At 48.1% G+C, this 14008-nt stretch overlaps 1 pseudogene; it reads left to right on the top strand.

Annotated features, from left to right (window-relative positions):
• Nucleotides 1-516: 516 nt before the first annotated feature.
• Nucleotides 517-11607, top strand: LOC115659212 (annotated as a pseudogene).
• Nucleotides 11608-14008: the final 2401 nt, after the last annotated feature.

Raw genomic sequence — 14008 nt, 5'->3', positions numbered from 1 at the left:
TTCTGATCTCACTCCAATTTTATACTGGTGTATCTCTTCTGAATTCAACAGGACCTGTGTTAGCAAACCTTCATTCAAATTATGAGTGGTTGTTCGACCGTGTTCCTGTCCTTTATTATGAATTATTTGTTAATAGGTTTTTTCATACAATTTTTTGGGAGTTGGCTGTTCCTCATACAAACATCTGTATTTACATGCATACAAAATAATCCATCATTTTTTGTTATTTATAATTCATTGTTCTGTTTTAAAACTTTCAATCATCCAATCAGGGAGCTGAAGCAATACCATGTCACAGGTGACCAATCACACAGCCCAATTAACAAATGACTAGCAAATATTGAAGGTGATCAGTACTCAAGTAACCCGTTGGTTCAAAGTTGTTAATCCAAAGTATTTGATGAATAGTTACAAATAACAAATACATTTGCAGAAATCTGAGTTGATTCATATAAAAAAAAGGGGAATAACTTCATCAGATCATTTATTCACAATGAATAATTCATCTAGCTCTAATATATTTAAGAACAATATTTTATGATTTCCACACCAATACTCTATAAATCTGACAAAAACATGAACAAGGGGAAAGATACAGTATTTACTGAAAAAGTTGAAAGGCTGATGCTGAGATTGTTTGATGAGACAGCGAGTTGAAAGCTTTTACCAAGTTCAAATGTAGCCCCTAGCATTTCTTATGCATAAAACAACTAAAAATCATCCCACAGAGGAGAATTGCCAAAGCTTACATAATCAGATCGTACCCTCCACCCTCCGAAAAGCAGCAAGCAAAATGGGGATACAATTATAGAAATTTTAAGTATGTAACTTTCAAGATCAAAGTGCTTGCAAGGAAATCTTGAAACTTATTCAGCATGGGTTGTGATTTGTTTCTTCAGCCCCTGTCATCTGCCCAACCTTGGCATTAGAAATATGTTCCATATGAGGACAATATAAAGTTCACTGGGGAGCTGTGATCTGAGCACAAGTATAATTTCTGGCTGGGTAACAACTCCTCTTGGGCTTCCAGCCTACGCTCTTCATTCTTTGGCCATCAGAGACTTACCTTCCCTATGATATTGCACTTGTTATAATGCTTCAGTTGAAGATCAGCAATTGACCAGCATTCTTTAAGGTATGTGATGCTATTTCAGCTTTGCGGTGTCATCTCTGTAGTGTAGTAACATGCCTGTGTCTATGCCTGTGAACATGGCTAGGTCCATTCCTTGCTGGTTTAATTCTTCTCAACACTGTCTTTCTTAAACCTCGCTTTCTTCAGATTTTCATGTTGCCCTTTTATTATACCATGGATTTATTCTTTGTCTGTTCAGTCAGGAGGAAGCAGTCACTATGAAGATCCCAGGGGCGTTGGTGGCTTTGTTGCTTCTGGAGGAATTGGTGTCTCAAAGCAAATGTAATGCCAAAGCTCACGTGAAGACTCCTGCCCAGAATTGAAAGGGCCCTAACCCGAGTGGGGAACTGGAGCATACTGCTGCTGAGGAAGATGTCTTTGTGGGAGTTTGTGGACGAGGGGGTGCCGGGGCTCAACCCTCCCTGGGGAAGAGGGGAGCCACACCGGATTCGTCTCGTTGTCCGAGGGCTTCTGCCCTCAGGATCGCAGTCCGCTCCGGCGGTTCGGGCCCTGTGTGTGGGACCGAACAGCTACACAGTTAAATAATAGGGGGCCCGCCCTCGAGTCGGGCGGGGCACCAATAAACACAGCTGTAGTTTCTTGGCTCTGGCCCTTTGAGGCAGGGCAGAGCAGTGGCAAAGTCAAAGGGGGCCCAGCCCTTGGTTTGGGCGAGGCACCAAACACAGTTACAGTTAGCTCTGGCCTTTGGAGCAGGGCAGAGCAGTGACAAGGTCAAGGGGGCCCAGCCCTTGGTTCGGGCAGGGCACCAAACACAGTTCAATTAGTTCTGGCCTTTGGAGCAGAGCAGAGCAGTGGCAAGGTCAAGAGGGCCCAGCCCTTGGTTTGGGCGTGGCACCAAACACAGTACAATCTGCTCTGGCCCTTTGGAGCAGGGCAGAGCAGTGGCAAGGTCAAGGGGGCCCAGCCCTCGGTTCGGGCGGGGCACCAAACACAGTACAATCTGCTCTGGCCCTTTGGAACAGGGCAGAGCAGTGGCAAAGTCAAAGGGGCCCAGCCCTTGGTTCGGGCAGGGCACCAAACACGGTTCAGTTAGTTCTGGCCTTTGGAGCAGGGCAGAGCAGTGGCAAGGTCAAGGGGGCCCAGCCCTTGGTTCGGGCGGGGCACCAAACACAGTACACTTAGCCCTGGCCCTTTGGAGCAGGGCAGAGCTCTTGACAGTAGGCGGGAAGAGGGGGAGTCTGCCACCCAGTTATGGGTGGCAGGGGGAACGCAGGCCCACCCACTCCTCTGCGTTCCAGCCCGGGGCCCTGGTAGCGGCCATCACCACTATCGGTGGTCAGTGGGGATCCTGACCGAAACACACTGACATAGGCGCAGGGCCTTCTGCAGCCTGACTGTAGTCAGCTGCCCTCGGGCTACTTCCAGCCTCCCCCCTGGTTCCTACCTGGTCCGGTGGGGCGTCCAGCACCATGGGTTCCTCCCAGTCAGGGCAGGGTGGTAGGTCCGGGAATACCTCCAGGACGGCAGGCCAGGTCTGGTCTGGCGGCTCTTCGGGGCTGTAGTAGGGACAGGGTGGTTCAGACCGCTCCTTGTCGTAGCGGCTACTGGGCAGCTCCGGCAGCTCCTCGTCGTAGCGACTGCAGGGCAGTTCCGGCAGCTCCTCGTCGTAGCGACTGCGGGGCAGTTCCGGCAGCTCCTCGTCGTAGCGACTGCGGGGCAGTTCCGGCAGCTCCTCGTCGTAGCGGCTGCGGGGCAGCTCCGGCAGCTCCTCGTCGTAGCGGCTGCGGGGCAGCTCCGGCAGCTCCTCGTCGTAGCGGCTGCGGGGCAGCTCCGGCAGCTCCTCGTCGTAGCGGCTGCGGGGCAGCTCCGGCAGCTCCTCGTCGTAGCGGCTGCGGGGCAGCTCCGGCAGCTCCTCATCGTAGCGACTGCGGGGCAGTTCCGGCAGCTCCTCGTCGTAGCGGCTGCTGGGCAGCTCCGGCAGCTCCTCGTCGTAGCGGCTGCTGGGCAGCTCCGGCAGCTCCTCGTCGTAGCGGCTGCTGGGCAGTTCCTCGTCGTAGCGGCTGCTGGGCAGTTCCGGCAGCTCCTCGTCGTAGCGACTGCGGGGCAGCTCCGGCAGCTCCTCGTCGTAGCAGCTGCTGGGCAGCTCCGGCAGCTCCTCGTCGTAGCGGCTGCTGGGCAGTTCCTCGTCGTAGCGGCTGCTGGGCAGTTCCGGCAGCTCCTCGTCGTAGCGACTGCGGGGCAGTTCCGGCAGCTCCTCGTCGTAGCAGCTGCTGGGCAGTTCCGGCAGCTCCTCGTCGTAGCAGCTGCTGGGCAGTTCCTCGTCGTAGCGACTGCGGGGCAGCTCCGGCAGCTCCTCGTCGTAGCAGCTGCTGGGCAGTTCCGGCAGCTCCTTGTCGTAGCGGCCTCGGGCCTCAGCGGCTTCCCGGTGCGGAGTGTCAGTGGGCACATCTGCTCCTGCTGGCAGCTGGGGCCTGGCTTTTATCCTTCCGGGTCGCTGCCTGACCCTTTGAGGGGCGGGACTTCCTCCCAGTGGTTCCGCCCTGGGGGGTGATTGACAGGGCCCAACCCTCCCTGGGGAGGAGGGGAGCCACACCGCCTCGCTACAGAGTTCTTCCTCCTGTGGAAGATGCCTTGGCATCACAGCTCAGAAGTGCCTCACTCACTCCTTGGCATGCTCAGAAGGCACCTGAGGACATGAAACTTTTCTTTCTGAAGAACCCCCTGATCACCTGCAATGATGGGACAACAGCTGGGTAATGATCACACCAGAACTTGCCTGCTTTTCACAAGCAGTGTAATGGGAAAAAATAGTTTGATTTGTGTTTACTCTCCTTCTCCACCATTTGCAGGTATTACTTAAGGGAGCACAAAGGGAGCAAGAGGTGGATCATATTCTTAGAAGGTACAGTAAGAAATGACAATGCAGTAATGAAGCAAGGTATTGTGAAGACAAGTTGGGCTTGATTCTGCACGCACGTTCATCGATCAGTGTACTGTGATTTCAGTGCAGTTACTTCTGATTTGCGCTAGTGTGAGATGAGAATAAAGAGTGTCAAGAATCAAAGATGACATTGACTGAATGGTATAGTTAAAAATACATTTTAATTCAATCAGATGTGATATGAAGGTTTTAAGTCAATCTTCTTGCTCCCATTCAGGTGGCTGGTGCTGTTATAATAAAGAAACATGTGATACCAGATATAAAAATATCCGTCGCTTAATGAGCTGACCTCAAACAAACAAAGAAAGATACTTGCTGCAATTGTTGTATTATTCCTTTCTTTCATATGGCTCTGTGAAAAGACAAGGGGATGGATTCTGCTCTCAGCTAAACAGGTGCAAGTCTGGAATGACTCTGTTGAAGTGAGTGAAGCTTTGTGCAGGAGGTCAGACTAGATGATCATATTGGTCCCTTCTGACCCTAAAGTCTATGAATCTAAGTGAGTGGAGTTACTCTGGGTTTATGCTGATTCTGAGCAGAGAGGAAAATCAGGCTTTATGTTCTTGGCCGTGATTTCAGAATATAACTCCTATAATTGTGATACATCAGGACTAGATTTCCATTGGAAGGAGGTAAAGAATCCTCCTTGTGGGAAGGCCTCTGAAGAAGCCTGCATGAGAGAAGTTAGCTTTTAGGCAAGATTTGAAGGAGGAGAGGGAGTGTGTTTTCAGCAGGTCAGGCATGGGCATGTCCCAAGCACAAGGAGGGAGGCATAAAAGAAGGCCGAAAACTGCGTGGAAGAAAGAGACAAAGGATTTGATCCTGCCAGCTGCTGAACACTATGGCAAAACTCTTCAACACGGGCTTCACTTTAGGCTTGTGAGTGGATCTGTTGAGGTACAGTAAGATGGTATTACACGCATGCTTACGTGTTTTCCTGGCTCGGGTCAGTGCGCAGCCAAAGGGAGCAGATAGGAGAAATGCTGAAGAGAAGCATAAGGAGTAGGCAGAAGTTTTGAGAAGAGTGATGGAACCTGAACTTAATGTGGAATGAGAGGGATGGCCTAGGAATACTTGGTCCTGCCTCAGCACAGGGGGATGACTAGATGGCCCGTTGAGGTCTCTTCCAGCCCTACACTTCTGTGATTCTAGAGGGAGAGGGTGACATGGGTGGGTGACAGCCTGGGAAGAAGGTGAGACAGGAGGGGAAGCTGTGAGATCCTCACAAGGATTATGCCTGCTTCTCGAATCTGGAAAAGCTGCTGGTCTTGGTCTGGTTTTCTGAGACTGTGTCCAGTACAACATGTCTCTTTTGTGTTGTGTGTCTGTGACTCTAGGGACAGGCATTTTGTCTGCCCAGATGGAAGAGAGCCCTCACTGGTGGAATGCCAATGCAGTGTAAGGACCTTCCCAGGTGCTGTACTACCACTTACATTTCACAATAGCTTCTGGCCAGTTACTGCTCTGACTGTTAATTACAAATGACACCGAGTGACACCTCCTGTGCTCTATGGGTAACCATGTGGCTTGCCATGAAAGGACTGTGAGGTGCTAAAGTAAAGAGGGTTGGAACTCAGCTGCCACAGCTGGAGGGTGGGGATATGTAGTGACTCACTTTCATGTAACCTAATCTCACATCACTCATGGGGCAAAGCCATGGATCAGTTGTTCTCAGCCTTTTCCATACAGGGACCTTCCTGCCATCTAGCTAGGATCTAGCTAAGACCCTCCTCTCATTTAGCAGCATGGGAAAGGAAAGGTGGTAGTGACTCCCTCACACTTGTTTGTAACTGCATGCTGGGAAGCTCTGTCCAAGATAATCCCAATGCTGAGGAGGTGATGTGGTAGGAAAGGAGTAGGAGTTTTTCCGGTCTATTCAGGGACTTTTTGATGACCATAACTATGTTCCTTTCCTTTGCTACTTCTGTCTAGGTTTGTGCCTTACTGCTCAAGTGATATCTGGAGTGGAACTTTGCCCAAGTCACAGCAAGGTAGGCAGCCATCTTTATGACACTACCCGCTTCTAGCAGATCCTTTGACTCAGTCAGTGTTAACTCTGACTTTTTCTTCTAGCAGACTATGCCTTCATGGGATCTCTAATTATCCAGGAGGTGATTAAAGACCTGGTTCCTAAGGGAATTAAGCAAGCTAAAGTGGTCCTGCTTGCTGGGGAAAGGTAAGGATGGGCCTAGAGCTCTGAGAGTGCCAAAGTGAGAAGTTCTCAAAGCCCTTCTAAGTGGTGTCATTAACTGCTTGTGCTTCAGCGGTACCCAGAGACCCTAACTGAGATCAGGGCCCCTTTGTGCTAGGACTGAACAAACACATGGTAAGAGACAAGAACTTACAATCTAAATAGACCAGACAGACAGGAAAAAGAGATACAAAGAGTTGAAGTGACTTGCCTGAGGTCACACAGCAGATCAGTAGTAGAGGTGGGAATAGAACATAGTCTCCAGAGTCGTGGACCAGTGCCCTGCCCATTGGACAAAACTATCTTTCTGAGCACGCTACCATTGCAAACATTTCCTGTACTAAATCTTGGGCTAGCAAGGCCTCAGCTGAATCTATCAAGGAAGGTTTCTTTTACTTATTTCTCATATGAAAATGACAACAGATTACACAGTAATGCTCCAAACCATTACAGCTTACAACAGCAGTTGGGTTCTGCAGTACTGCACCGGCTCCATACTGCAGTGTTTTCTGTGTAAGGGATGTGTTGGGTGTTGAGTGGCCCCATTGAAAGGAGTTAGTGCTCTTGGGGCCTGCTCCAAAGTCCACTGAAGTCGATGGAAAGACTGAAAAACTGTGGCACTTGAAACTGGACCGGGGGCCTGATTGTTGAAATCAGTGGGAGTCAGGCCACATTCAAGCCATTAGAACCCCATCACAGTGAGCACTGACTGCTCTTGGTCTCTGCAGAGAGGTCATGGAGTGAATGGGCATGAAGCCTTAGATAGTCCCTTTTGCCCAAGTCTGTAGCACTTTGATTAGGCAGTGTGGGGAAGCTAAAGCCACTGCTACCTAGGCAGCATCAGTTCTGCAGAGAAGCAAAGGGCGTTGATGTCCAGGGCTGTCTATTGAGTGCTATACAGTTTTAGCAAAAATAACTAAATAAAAGCAGAGGAAATAAAGGAGGCAATACCTGCACCTCCCTTTGCTTTCCAGTTAACTTCAAATATTTCTGTCCGAAAGCCCTTTGTTCCCTCTACATCTCTGGTGGGAACGGTCAGGAGGAGGTGGGTTGTAACCTTGGGGTGTTTTTTGCTATGCCTTCAAAATTTGTGTCCGTAAAATGATTCAGCTATGAGTTCTTGCACCTCTGGTTACCCGATCTGCACCTTTGGTCAGGGAGCGAGGGGCAGAAGCACTTGGACTGGCATCTGGAATTAAACTGTGCATGTAAATCTTGCAGCTGCATCTTGCAACCCCCAAACGGAAAATAACCTGCTGCAAATGTACCTCTCTGTGAAGGTCTTATAGTCTAGATCATTATCATGGACTGAAAGTTACCTAGCTTTACTGGCCATCACAACACCTTTAGGAAGAAAATGTTCAAAAGAAGAAAATGTTAGGGATTGCTATGTTCAAAAGAAGAGAGCTTTCCTTGGGCTGAACAATATGCCGTGTATTCCTTATGCTGGATGTATTGTGTTCTTCTCAAACAACTGGTTTTATTTGGGACAAGACATGTAGCTTTTATTTTATCTTTTTTTTTTTTTAACATATTTAAGCTAACACCACCTCTCTCTTTCCCACTAATGTTTTCTGGCCATGGCTTTTTAGGATGTGGAATGGAATCCTTCCAGAAGAATGTAAACAGAAGTTCAAGAGAGTTAATGAGTGGCAGTGCCTCCTTGGGTATAGATTGTATTCATCCTTGAAATGTAAGTTCATCTTCTCTCAGAGTTTGGCTCTGATCCTGCACTGACATTAATTGGGGCTGGACTTTCAGCGGTGCTCAGCATTCAGCAGCTCCCATGGTGCATAGTGGGAGTGGAGCATTCCTTAAGCTCTTTGGGGCTGGGACCATATTTTTGTTCTGGGTTTGTGCAGTGCCTAGAACAACGAGATTCTGGTCTATGAGTGGGCTCATGGGCACTTGTGTAATCAGCATTAGCCTCTAGCTACTGGTAGTTTTTTGGAGCTGCAGGATCTGGCCCCGTATGCTAATGTCAAATACTGACTTAATCTACAACTTTCTAGGGTGCCCTTCTTTCTTTTGCAGCTCCATTTCTTGTGGTTCAGTGGCTGTTTGATGAGGAACAGCTGAAATTAGAAAATATCCATCTTGGAAGTCAGTTCCTAACAGAAAATCAATGGAACTACCTACAAAACCTTGGGCGAGAATTTAGGAACTCATTGTGTGATGTCCCATCAGTATTACACTACTTTGTGTTGAATAAAATACCAAAGGTTAACCATCATAGGGGGTCAACTGAAGACAGAATTTGGTCTTATAAAATGAAATGAGGTTACATATGCTCACCATCTAATACACTCCTGCTAATTACTGAGCCTGCAGAAATGTAGCACTTGTTAAATGAGCTAATCTGGGCATCAACTATTAGCATTCCATTGAAATCTTATTTTATGTGTTTTTCTAAAAATCTGGGCTTTTGTGTGATTGTGATACAACTGGATAGTACCTGACAACCATTTGACTACTTGAGGCTTGTCTACATGATGGGGTAATGTATTATATGGGGGTGTGATTTCTAAAGTGCACTGATGTGTTGCCCATTAATTGATCTATAGACCCTTCCAGCAGGGTCTATATGGACCAATTCATGCCCAACATGTTAATGTGCTTTAGAAATCACACACCCCTGGAGCACATTGCCCCACTATGTAGACAAGACCTAAAAAGGTACTACTCAAAGGGGCAGATCCTCAGCTAGTGTAAATAGTTCAGGAGTCAAATAGTTTAGGGTTCAAAAAAGAATTAGATAAGTTCATGGAGGATAGGTCCATCAATGGCCAGGAGCGGCGCCAGGTTTTTGGCACCCTAGGCGGGGGTCCTTCTGCGCTCCCAGTCGGCGGCAATTCGGCGGCGGGGGGGGGTCATTCTGCACGCCCAGTCTTCAGGGCACTTCAGCGGCGGGTCCCAGAGTGAGTGAAGGACCGGCCACAGAATTGCCACCGAAGACCCGGAGTGCGGAAGGACCACCCCGCCGCTTCCGCATTGCCGCCGAAGACATGGAGCGTGGAAGGACCCCCTGCTGCCGAATTGCTGCCGAGGGCTGCAAAATGCCACCCCCCCAAATCCTGGTGCCCTAGGCGACCACCTAGGTTGCCTAAATGGAAGCGCCGGCCCTGTCAATGGCTATTAACCAGGATGAGCTGGGATGGTATCCCTAGCCTGTTTGCCAGAAGCTGGGAATGAGCAACAGGGGATGGTGCACTTGATGATTACCTGTTCTGTTCAGTATCAGAGGGGTAGCCGTGTTAGTCTGGATCTGTAAAAGCAGCAAAGAATCCTGTGGCACCTTATAGACTAACAGACGTTTTGGAGCATGAGCTTTCGTGGGTGAATACCCACTTCGTCAGATGCAAGTATTCACCCACGAAAGCTCATGGTCCAAAATGTCTGTTAGTCTATAAGGTGCCACAGGATTCTTTGCTGCTTTTACTGTTCTGTTCATTCCCTCTGAAGCACCTGACATTAGCCACTGTCAGAAGACAGGATTCTGGACTAGATGGACTTTTGGTCTGACCCAGTATGGCCATTCTTATGTTCTTATGTAGTCTGAGTTTCACAGAGCTCTGACAGTTTACACTAGATGAGAACCTGGCCCTCTGTGAGCAAGGGTGTCACAATCCTGTTCACAGAAGTCAGTGGCAGTGGGCTGGTCCCTTTAAAGTCCTATATAAATATACAAAGGATGTTTTCACTAGGACGTGCAGAGGGTATGTTGTGTCACTTCTCTGTCTTTCCCTTTCTCATAGAGCTGTGTTTGCCCCTGCATGTCTGTCTCACATGCTGGTTACAAGAAGGTGAGCAAAGATGCTTTCTTCATTTCCTTACCTTACTAGATGTCACCGAAGGGGATTAAATGTCTGTTCATCTTTCGAGTATTAGGTCATGTTGTTAGTTCTCAGTGTGACTCTGTCTAACAAATATTGTCTGGCTACACACCTCTTCAGTGCTCCCCTCAGCCTGCTGCCCCTTTGTGGGTTGTCTGCAGGAATCTCATTATTTATGTGGATTTCTGCAGCTGTTGAGCAAAATGAAACAAATCAGCGCTGATACATTACAATCCTGCAAATTCTTATAGCTCGGCTAGTGCTTATAGTCATGAAGGTTCAACTACTCCAATGGGACTACTCAAGTATTAGGTGCTGTGCCCAGTTGTGATTGCAGGATCAGGCCCCAAGTTAATATTCCTACTAATATGAATTATTCAATAATAATCAGCGAAGGAAAATCAGAACAAGAAGTCTCTCTCTTGAGCTAGCCCCATCTCTCTGGATTATTTGTCAATTTAATAACTTGTTGGTAATCATCTTCCTCTTCTTCTTATATTGTAGCTACAGGCTGGAATTTCAAGTGCAGGGCATTTCTTTGGCCAGAGCCTTGCAGTGGTGGGAGAAGAGCCTTCAAGACAGCAATAAAGCCCCAAAGATCCCCATGAGAAGTTGTCCCTTCCATCTGATTGATAACTGTCTATGGCCCCATTGCAACCCCACCTGCTCAGTTCTGCATGACCATGGCACAGGCTAAGAAGTGAAATTCATGCAGACTTTATTCAGGGTGCAGCTTGATGTCCACAGGAAAGCTCAGGAGCTCAAATCAGGCCCCAGTCAACTGGGAATGCTCAGTAGTGGTGGCTAATGCATAAGCTTGACATCCATGTGGGTTAATTGTAGCTTAGTGTCAAACAATGCAGATGTTGGCAAAAGTCAAGGGTTTCTGTAGAGTTTAGGCACATATTGGGATATTATGGTTGTAATGACTGATGTTTATGTCAATCTTACCTTGTACTGCTGCTGTTTCAATCAGGTGAACTCACAGCTTCACTTGTACTCCACTGCATTTTAGATAAGTCGCAGTACGGTTTGGAGGCTGCTACACACTTTAGGGATTTTTTGAGGGATGGGCCAAACAAGGATGATTGTTGAAGAATCTTCATTCACTTCCCTTTACACTCTGACGGAATACCATCAGATTACTGGGGGATTAGCTGAATGGAGTCTTCATTTTGTAGGATAATTTACGGAAGTCTGATTTCCTGTTTTCATTTTAGCTCCATTTACTGCTGCTGAGACTATTAATAAAATGAGGAGTATGAACAAAATATTGACCAAGCTTTCAAGGGCTTTGACTCATTAGGATGAATTACTCTCAGTCAGATTGATTCCTCCTGTAGAAAAGCCCAGGAGAGTGGGCCGTTCAGACTGTGCAGAGTTGCTTCACTCAGTTCCCCTATGTTGCCCAATCAAGGGAGGAGGGTTGCCTCCTTGTGGAATGAACACGAGACTCCTCCCACAGACCCGGAGAAAGCCACGCAGAGTGGGGCTGATGCACACCAGGCCTCCAGGGCTTTCCACATGGAAGCCTTGCATCTCTACCCTAGCTCTGGGTGGTTGGGTGGTCGGACGTTCTATCCCTCTACCCCAGTTCCTGGACTGCACAGCTTTATTGTCACCATACTCCCAGGACTAGCCTTGGAAACTCTCCCTTACAAAAAGTGTATGTGGGCTCATAACACATAGGGGCTTTGTAACAAAATGAATGCAGCCACAGCAGGAGCACTGCCAACTTTTTTGCTGCCGTAGATGGCAGAAGGTCCCATCCCTGAAATGCCACTCCCGACAGAGGCGGCGGAAGGTCACGCCCCTGAAATGCCACCCCCGACAGAGGTGGCAGAAGATTCCACCCCTGAAATGCCACCCCTGACAGAGAAGGCAGAAGGTCCAGCCTTCACAGTCACTGCCCCCCAAATGTTAGCGCCCTTGGCGACTGCCTACGTTGCCTAATATGCCGGCCCTGAGCCACAGGCTACAATGATAAAGTCGTGGCTTACTGAAGCGCCTTCCTCAGTAACTTTTGAATCCCTCCTAACTTTTCCCAGTGCAGGATTTCCTTCTAATAAGACCTTTCTGCCTAGCACGCCTTTAAATTTGTTCGAGCCAACCAACTGCAGCCCCACAGTGGTCATTTTGCAAATGGCTGTTGATTGCTGTAGCATCATCTCTTCTAGCTGGTCAGTGCTCTGGGTTCCTGTTGTTTTGTTCCTCCAGTTCTTTCTTGCTCCTGAGAAGAATGGCACTTCATTACAGATACATCAGATCACTCACAGATTCCTTGTGGGGCTTTGATGATGGGGAAATAATGGCCTACCCACCTCCCTGCTGCTGGCCTTTCACCAGATCTGCCCCATCCCTTCTGAGCTGGGGAAGCTGTTGTATTTTGGTACTTGAACCTCCCAGCCACTTTTAACTGTTTAGTGTTGTACATGCCAGGGTCACATTAATGCCTTTGACTTTCTAGGCCCATTTATTCCACCAAAATTAATGCACCAAATCCTGGGAGTGGGCTAACCCATGTGTAGCTTTTGGGGTGAGGTCTGGCTCTCTGCATGCTTTGCCCAGTGCTTAATTTGTGCCAGGGCTTGACAGGGCTGAGCCCCGGCACCTCTAGGCTTAGCACCTCTGGACTTGTTGCATCAGTTATGAAAGTAAAAAACCCTACCTGAGCCCCAGCACCTCTTGCATTACAAATTAAGCTCCGGTTTCACCCCAGTGTTTGTTTAAAGTTGGGTGCTTTGTATCTGTGGGATTGTGGTTAAAACCTTTGGGGAAGACTCTTATAATAGTTCAGTTTTGTTCTTAACATTGAATGACTTATTTGGTGAGGCATTGCTCCCTAGCTGTTAACTCACCCGGTCATATATTGTAAGTGCTCAGACAAATTGCATTAGACTGTTCACACTTTTGACTTACAGTATTTCACATTTTTTTCCTATGGCCTGATCCTGCTGAAGGCCCTTTACAGAGAGTGCAGTGACTTCAACTCCTGTTGACTCCAGTTAGGAGCTGAGGATGTGCAGTATCTTGCAGGATTGGGCCCTTACTTATGCAGTCAGATTTCATGAGCCGTTACTGTGATGTGAAGTTTCCCAGATGGGAGAAAGTTTCTTATATAAACTAAATGCTATCTACCCCACTGGAATGAGTGAAATTCATATGGCTCTTTAGAGGTCCTTTATTTATGTCTATGTAAGATGTTATAAGTTTGATACTGAAGCCTATATTAATGGTGTGTACTCTAGTGCAGTATGTTTGGTGTTATGAGAAATCATCAAAGGGTTGGTTTCTACCAGATTATCAGTAAAGATTCATTTAGATGGAAGGCTTTGCCAAAGGCTGTGTGATCCTGCAGGTTATTATATAGTTAAGGGCCACAGTTTCTAAAAGGGGTGGAAGTGTCCCATTGGGGAACAAAAATGGGCATAAAGCATAGGCTGGGCACTTAAGGGATTTCCAAGGGGTGTGTTAAAAGCACCCCAGACTGCCTGCACCCGGGGTACAGCTGGGCTGTAGTGATGGAGCTGGTTTCTCCCCAGGGATTTTCATGAGTGCAGGCTGCCTCTGAGACAGTTGAGCATAACTCGGACCCTGCCGCCTTGCCCCCGCAAGCAGCCACACCAGACCAAGGGGCAATAGAAAGTCATAACTTTACATTGTTTTTTAAAATACATATGGGAAAAGTTGGGGCTCCATCTGCATGGCAAGGTAAAGGGAACACTACTCCCCCTGGTAGGTCAGCAGCAGCAGGAATCAGACCTATGGCTTCTGGATGTGAAAAACATGAGCGGCTACTGCTTGATCATAAACCGCCAGCTGTGGTCACCGTCATAGGCTGCAGAGGCTCATCAACCTGTGTATGTGACCCAGCTACTGCTAGAGGGGGACAGAGCACTGCACTAGGTGGGAGAGGGTTACATAAAAGTCCAAATTACGTGCTGTCCAAA

Source organism: Gopherus evgoodei, chromosome 10, assembly GCF_007399415.2.
Source record: "Gopherus evgoodei ecotype Sinaloan lineage chromosome 10, rGopEvg1_v1.p, whole genome shotgun sequence".
Taxonomy (NCBI): Eukaryota; Metazoa; Chordata; order Testudines; family Testudinidae; genus Gopherus; species Gopherus evgoodei.
The sequence above is the reverse complement of the archived record's forward strand: the minus strand, read 5'-3'. Positions and strand labels throughout refer to the sequence as shown.